Raw genomic sequence first — 7,948 nt, forward strand, 5'->3', positions numbered from 1 at the left:
AATGACATACTTTTGCCTCACTCTTGAGGTGCTTGCTTATCAGAGGGGATATTAGTCAGCCAAACAGGTGCTGATGCAAAGTTCCAGAACTCTGATGGCTTTTATAAAGGCTATTTATTTAGGGTAGAAGCTTACAGTTACCAGGCCATAAAGGTGCCATAAGAGATACTTTCTTACCCAAAGTCTGTTGCCATGTGTTGACACGAGATGGGTGATGGTGGGTGATGTCTGTGAGTGTTTAGCCCTCCTCCTTCCTCTTAAGGCTCCATGGTCCCAGCTTCTTCCAATCTCAGCTGTAGGCCCCTGGGGCGCGTTTCTTTCTGGGCTCAGCTGCTCTGGTCTCTCCACAAGGTCAGCTGTAGACTATCAGGCTCATCTCTTCCCGGGCCATGTCTATGGAGTACTCTCCCCCTGCGTATCTGCTTCTGTGTTCTCCTTCTCTGTGTATTCTCTTCTATCTTTGATTGAGCATGTTTACATAGTCTAAGCTATAGACTAGCTGTAGGCGGGAACTCAAACCAAGTTGCCTTAATGATGTGGTCAAATAAAAGCCCTAATCTCGATGTCATAACGTAAAAGTGAAACCTCTGAGTCTAATACAATCTAATATGCCCAGAGGAACAGTCCAGTTTACAAACACAATCAGTATTTCTTTTTGGAATTCATCAAAAATACTGAACTGCCCCAGAGGGTCAGCGTGTTCTCCCCATCGCCACAGCCACCTCCCTTTATTGTCTTCGTCCCTTTCCCTCTCGCAGTAGTTCTTCTGAATAAAGTCACCCCGACCAAGTTTGGATTTGTTTTTTTAATTTGACAAATGAAATCAATAATCTGAAGCAATCAAGCTAGTTACACTAAAATCTGTGCCCGCTTTTCCCAGAAAGGAAAATGTCTCAAAAATGCAACAAGTGGGAGCACATCTTTGACTTGAATTTACCAGGTTGACATTTAATGCTGCTCCTAAGGAGAGAGAAGGACGAGCCCATTGAACCAACTGCACATGAGGCAGTGGATTTTAGGTGGGATCTCAGCAGTGCCAGTGGGTTCCCACATTGTCTTGTATATTTTCACTGGCTTCAAGATCACACTAAAACTTTGTTTTAAATTATGGGCCCATGTTCCCAGGAGAAAACGTAATTGAAAAATTATTAAACTTATAAGAGGTAAACAAAAACTGTAATTACAATCACAAAAGCTAGACATTTCAGTACTTGTGTTATCAGCAAGTTCTCTGAAGCAGAACTAAGTGTAGTTGGGAGTTTATATTAAAAACATTTGTTGAGTATAATAGCATTAAGATGTCAAACTGATTTGTGAAGGTCATGTTTTTGGTATATGGGATGGGATTATATTTTCAAGTGTGAACTGAAAATATATTTATTTGTACCCCTTGCCCTTTATGTAGTTGCCCAGGAATTTTTTTTTTTTAACATTTCTCTCCCCTGCCCAGGTGGCTCCTTTGTCTCTTTGCTCATTTTTAAAAATTTTTGGCTCACTGTCTGTTATTGTTTGCTCATTGTCTTGCTTGCTCTCTCCTCATTGTTATTATTTTTTTGGTTTGTTGTCTGCTCGTTGTTTGTTTGTTTTCTTTAGGAGTCGCTGGGAACTGAACCTGGGACCTCTTATGTGGGAGGTGGGAGCCCAACTGCCTGAGTTACATCCGCTCTCCCATCTCAGGAAATTTTGTATTACTTGCCTTGGGGAAAGGATAACACAACAGAACACAGAGGAAAGGGGAATCAATTTTTGGCTTTTGTGGTTCAAAAATCTGGAGAAGGAAGAGAACAGACTTTTGCAGAGATAATAGATAAGGGCAAATATGGGAGGAGTCAGGCAAAGCTTCCTACCCCTAAGGCTAGATTGAGGCCCTGACAGGGAAGGAGGAGAGGGAGAGTTGGGAGTTTAGCGAGGAGCGCATGAACAAGGGGAACCTTGAGAGAGTGAGGCCCTTTTGGCTTGCTCCTGTGCAAGCCTTGGGAAAGGGGCTGATAGAATCCCCAGGTAGACTGGGCAGTCCAAAAGCAGAGGGGACACATTGCTGCAGAGACCCCCGGAGGTAACCAGACCACAGAGACGTGATGGACAGGAGCTGTTCCAAAGCAGCCTGGAAGCAGACAGGGCCTCCCACAGCCTCAGACTGGCCCATGGTCCAGAATGGGAACTACCTACTTCCCTACCGCAGAGAGACGCCCAGAGCCCAGAATGAGCTGAGGAACAGAGCAGGACCTGGACAGGTCTGTGGCTGGGAAGGGGGATGACTCGGCAGTAGCTGGCGAGTACCGAGGATTGAGACTTCGTCCCTGCGAGAAACAAGGCCCTGGAGACGCCAGAGTGGGCCGGCCCCCTCTCCCAGTGGGCTTCATGTCCCTCAGGGGCTGCTCTGGGATGCACTCACAGGTGGAGCAAAGTTTCTCTGCCAAACTGCAGAAAGGAAATCACATGAGAAATTGTTCGGTCTTGGCAAAATGTGGTTAATATTTTTTGCATATCTGAGATTGTGCATTGAGATTACTACCAGCAACGTGTGTCTTTACATGAACAGCACAGCTGCATGGGCCTCCGCAGTGACTGAAATTGTGAGTTCAAGTGATCTGCTTCAGAGCATCAGCCACTGCCTTTGTTCAGCGCCCTCGTCCTTCCCGGACGCCCGCAGCAAGAGTCCTTTGCAGCCCTCCCAACCTGCGCGAGCTTTCTAAACCGTAAATCTCACTATTTCCTACTCAGTCTCCGCCTAGCCTGTAGAAGAAAGTCAGGTCCTTAGGATGGTTGCCGGATTTCCTGTAGACTCTTGGCTATGTTACAAAAAAGAATTTAAGAACATGCTGGTGTAGTTAGGCTAGTAGTTTATTAAGGAAATGAAGGAAGAGAATAGAAATGGGAGGAAATAATGGATTATGGGTTCCCAGGTGTGTTTGTGGGCTGGTCCAGGCAGAGAAGGGAAAAGGGCCGATTTAGCCTCCGAGCTTGCTGCTTTGTTTTTCTATCTGATTTGCTTCACCGTCTCTTTGATGCGTGGGGGGTGGGGGGTGCTGAGTCTCTCGGAGCAGGTCTGGGAAACCTTTTTTTCTTTTTCACCAGGAGGTCCCAGGGATTGAACCCGGTCCTGCATATGGTGAACAGGAGCTCAATTGCTTGAGCCACAGCCGCTTCTCTGAGCTTGCTTTTTAAGCCATTGATTATTCCTCCCACTTGCTGATGTTCAGGGGAGGGGTCCCAGTTGTTTGCTGTTTTGATTGATTACCCCATGGGGCTTTTCTCTGATCCTGGATGATCAAGGAAAATTCTCACGGGTTCTTCCACCAGCTTTCTGGTGTGTGTGGAGTCTTTCCCTCAGGATTTCCAGGTGGAATTCCATGGCCATGTGTTTCACAGCCGAGGTTTTCTGCCAGGTCCCAGATTCATTTTTTCATTCCTTAAACTAGCCTGCCTCAGGATGGGCTGCCAGGCCTGGCCATACCGCACTTTCCCAGCACTGCCTCTCTACCTCCCCTTATCCTGTGCCCACCACTTTAGTTTCTAGAATATTCCATTCCTTCCCAGGTCTCTGGGCTGTTGCGTGTGGCGTGCACTCTGCCTGGGATGCCCTTCCCACTTCTCCTCCTGGTGGGCTCCTACTTTACCATCAAAGCCCTGGCTCTGAAGCCACACAGTTAGTGCCTCCTCCTGATGAACTTAGCGTTTTTCTCCATCCTCCATCACACTATCCTTTTTATCCCATAGGAAAGCAGGGCTCTCAAATTCACCTGCCTTTTGGGCCCAGCAGGGAGCACAAGTGAGTGAAGTTCATCTGGAGTAACTATTTATTTGTTTCCTTTTCTGTCACCGTTACTAGGTGGTGTGCTTCTAGGTCATGAGTCTCTTGATAACATCGTATTGCTCCCTTTATCTTCCTTGGCACCAATTATAATAGAAGACAAATAATGTAGGGCTCAGGAAATGTTTGCTGAAGAAATGAACAAATGGGAAAGCGGTATTTTGCCTTTCTGTAAGTTTTCTCCCCTTCTGAGTTTGTCTTGTGGGTGGTGGGCCCCCCTCTGTGTGCTTGGAAGGTCCCGAGTAACTTGATGAAGGACTCTTGGAAAAGGGGCAAAATGAAGCCCCTCGAGGAGAAATAACTTTCCAGGAAGGAGACCTGGGGGGAGGGGGATAACTGGGAGCTCAATTGCTTAAGCCCGCAGTTGCTTCCTTGGTTCCTGATTGGAACCTGCTGGAACTTGTTCCCAAACCCGCTAACCTCTCACCAGATGCCCCTGGATGAGGTCCTTCCTCTCTCTGGGCCTCAATTTCCTCATCTGGAAAAAACAAAACAAGAGAGGCAAATCCATAGCCAGTGGCTGGCTTAGGGAAGTAAGAACAAAGCCCTGTTAGGTTTTCAGAAGAAAATCTCTTTTCAATACACAAAATTATTATTGTGAATCAAATCATTGACTTTATGAGACACTGCTTACCAGAGAGAACAGTCGGGTGAAATGTGAGAAATTTTATGACTCTTGTGAAAAGCCTGAGAACAGACTTCAGGAGTTTTCTCCTAAAGTCATTCTTTTTAAATTCTCACCTGTCAACAACCCTGGTGGGTCAGAGAGCACGTCTTCCTTGGAGAAGCTTGGAGCCCAGATCCAAGGAGTATAATGCAGACTGGCGAGCATGTGGCTTTTGAAACTCCCCTGTGATATATTACATTTTCTCTATCAGTCAATGCACCTGTGAGTGCCAACGTCCAACAGCATTGCGGTTACGACCTTGGGACAGATCTGGAGTCCAATGCTACTTTACCGCTTACCAGTGATGTTAATAGTAGACAAGAGTTATTTAATTTCTTTCTGTATATACGGTAATTATAGTACCTGCCTCACAGCGCGGTCATGCTGTGACCATCTAGGCCATACACAACAAGCCTAGTTTTTTCTTTATGATGTGACACACTTCTTGATATTTAAAGACAGAGGTTTCCAGGGAGGATTCTCTTTTTTGACTTAATTATTCTGTGTCTTTGATCAAGAATGAAAAAATTTAAAGGACTCCTGGGGATCATTTTCTTTACATTTTTTTTAAAGAACCCTTTAGAAAAAAAAGTAAATGAAATAAATAAAAAATTCAGCTCCTCAGTCACATCAGCCACTTTTCCAGTGCTTACTAGGCGCAGGTGACTTGTGGCTCTGGGGTGTAGGTGGCAGCACAGCTCTAGAGCAATGAGGCTGCTTGGATTGACAAACAAAATTGAAATCAGGATTATGAATGATTCTTCCCCTGTAGCACTCTCAGCTTTCAATGTATATCTTGATTTTGCTTTGTTTTGCTTTTTTTTTTTAATTTGAGAAGTTATAGGTTACAGGAAAAAAATGCATAAAATAAAGAGTTCCCATATACTCCCCTTGCCTAATGGGGTACATTAGTTACAACTGATTAAAGCACACTTTAATAGTCCCCTATAGTAGCTTCCTGCGGCAGCCCTTTCCAATAATTCCTCTTTTTTTAAATTTTAAGATTAATTTTATTTATTTATTTCTCCCCCCCCTCATTGTTTGCACTCATTCTCTGCTCTCTGTGTCTGTGTCTGCTCTCTGTGTGCTCTGTGTCTGCTCATCTTTTTTCAAGGAGGCACTGGAAACTGAACCCAGGAAGTCCTATGTGGTAAGTGGGTGCCCAACTGCTTGAGCCACAGCAGCTTCCCCCAATAGTTCTTCTTTCAGTCTCAGGATAGTCTTCCATTAAGCGGAGGCAGAAGGAGAAGCTTTAGTTTGAGCCTGGACTAAAACACAGTGGATACGGCACTGAAATCAGGTTTGATGGATGACAAAATTCGTACACTCAGCCCTATTCTTACCGCCCTCACTAGTTTAGTGGTATAAATGCTTTTGTCAGTTGGCGTGTTCTTCATAACATCAGGAGACTGCTGGTCAGGTGTACTAGATGAATCAAATCGTCTCAATTTGGGGGCAGGAAGGGGGGTAGGCAGAGTGAAGGTGGGCATTGCTCCTCTGATCGCTGCTATTATAGCTTTTAAAAAAAATTAGATATTTATTTGAATAACAAGTTTTGAGTTCAAGCTGCAAAGTTGGCAATGCAGATTTTAACACAGATCATGAAAAGAGTGCACAAAAAGTACTGGCTCAAAGGACAAAATAATGCTAAGAATTAGGTTAAATAGCTGCTAATTTTAAGAAAACTAAAAGCCTGAAATCACTATACAAAATATAAAATACATTAGATGCTACCATCCACACAGTCTTTCTTATTGATTATATTTAAAAATTATTTGCATAATTATATATTGAATTGTAAATGAGTATTATACACAAATCCCCTTCTAGAAGGGCAATTCCTTGTTGTACTATAGAACATCTAATTCCATTGCAATAAGCATCCTTTTCTTTGCGATCAGTATTGATACTATTGCAAATATCTGGAAGGGTACACAAAAAAATAAAGAAATAAAATTTCTTTTTTGTCTCCAAAGAACTTCGAAGTGAAGTGCTTCCCTCGTTTAGCTGACTGCACTGATGGCTCGTGTCCTGGGTGGGAGATAGACAGGTGGAAGATGCGCGTTGTGGCGTGGCTCTCTTCCTACCGAGATACCGCTGTCACTGACCGGTGTTGTCTTTCCAGGATGCCATTCAAGACAGCAAAAAACAGACCAGACTTGTAATGGTAAATACACATAAAACAAAAAGGCACCAACTGCGGTTTGACACTATCCTTGCTAGTGTCTGTGCTATGTGAAAGCACCTTTAAAAGAGCCTGTCGGCTAGAGGTAAGTGTCTAAAGATTCAAAGTGAATCGACAGGATTGGATGACAGTATCAGTCTCAACTCAGAAGTTGCCTTAAGATTAGGTGCATCTTCAGTTAATGTAACTGGAAAAGAAGGCAGTGGGTTCTATTTTATTCGTCATAACCACTCACAAATTGACCCAAAGTCACTGGATGTGTAGACACAGTGAAGTTTTTGGGGTTTACAGTCTTTAACTGAAGTAATGAGAAAGGAACAGATTTATGTGGAAACGGGACCAGTGAGCTCTGGCCGTCGTGATTAGGAGGTGGCTCCTGGCGTGGGATGAGCCGAGGCTTGTCTGTGAGCCTGGCCGTGTGGCTGCCCTTCTCTACAATCCCAATAATCCATGCTTGGCCTTCCCCGTCCTTGGGGATTTGGTCTCTGCACCTAACCGAGCTGCTTGCTCATGCAGTAAACAGATCAGAAGGGCTCCGGGAGGCTCCGGGCAGCAACCATGCATGGGCGGAACATGCTCCACCTTGGCCAGCACGGGGAGGCTGTGGGTGACCAAGGACACGTCGTTCCTCTGCTGCTTGGCCAGGTTCTGTGCGAGGCCCAGGATCCCTGTGCCCTTGGGCGTTGAATGCGTGCATGAGCCCTGCAGCTCTTCTATTGAGCCTTGCCATAGTCATCATTGCTTCTCGGTATGCTAAGTTGACATCTTCTTGGGTACCACTAGTTTAATTTTATTCATTTTTCAGGGATGTCCAGCCACCGATGCACGGCCGTGGCCACCCACGTTCCCAGGGTCAGTACAAGCAGGTCTCCTGGTGCCGTGTTATCTGGTGTGATACATTCGCTGGGCTGGCAGATAGTCATAGTGACACCCTAAGTAACTGTTTGACCACCTGTTACTGTCATCCCTGCTTATTCTGCCTCATATTAAAAACCCTGTATAATTAGGGCATCACTTTAACCCTTTCCCTGTCAGTTATCTTGTTTTTTTTATTTTTTTAAAGATTTTAAAAAATTTATTTCTCTCCCCTCCCCCCCACCCCGGTTGTCTGTTCTCTGTGTCTATTTGCTGTGTCTTCTTTGTCCGCTTCTGTTGTCAATGGCAGGGGAATCTGTGTTTCTTTTTGTTGCATCATCTTGCTGTGCCAGCTCACTGTGTGTGTGGCGCCATTCCTGGGCAGGCTGCACTTTCTTTCTCGCTGGGTAGCTCTCCTTACGGGGTA

At 45.0% G+C, this 7,948-nt stretch overlaps 1 pseudogene; it reads right to left on the reverse strand.

The window, feature by feature from the left end:
* Positions 1-6,880: 6,880 nt before the first annotated feature.
* LOC101419484 (selenide, water dikinase 1 pseudogene) lies at positions 6,881-7,589 on the reverse strand (annotated as a pseudogene).
* Positions 7,590-7,948: the final 359 nt, after the last annotated feature.

This window comes from Dasypus novemcinctus, chromosome 17 (assembly GCF_030445035.2).
Source record: "Dasypus novemcinctus isolate mDasNov1 chromosome 17, mDasNov1.1.hap2, whole genome shotgun sequence".
Lineage (NCBI taxonomy): Eukaryota > Metazoa > Chordata > Mammalia > Cingulata > Dasypodidae > Dasypus > Dasypus novemcinctus.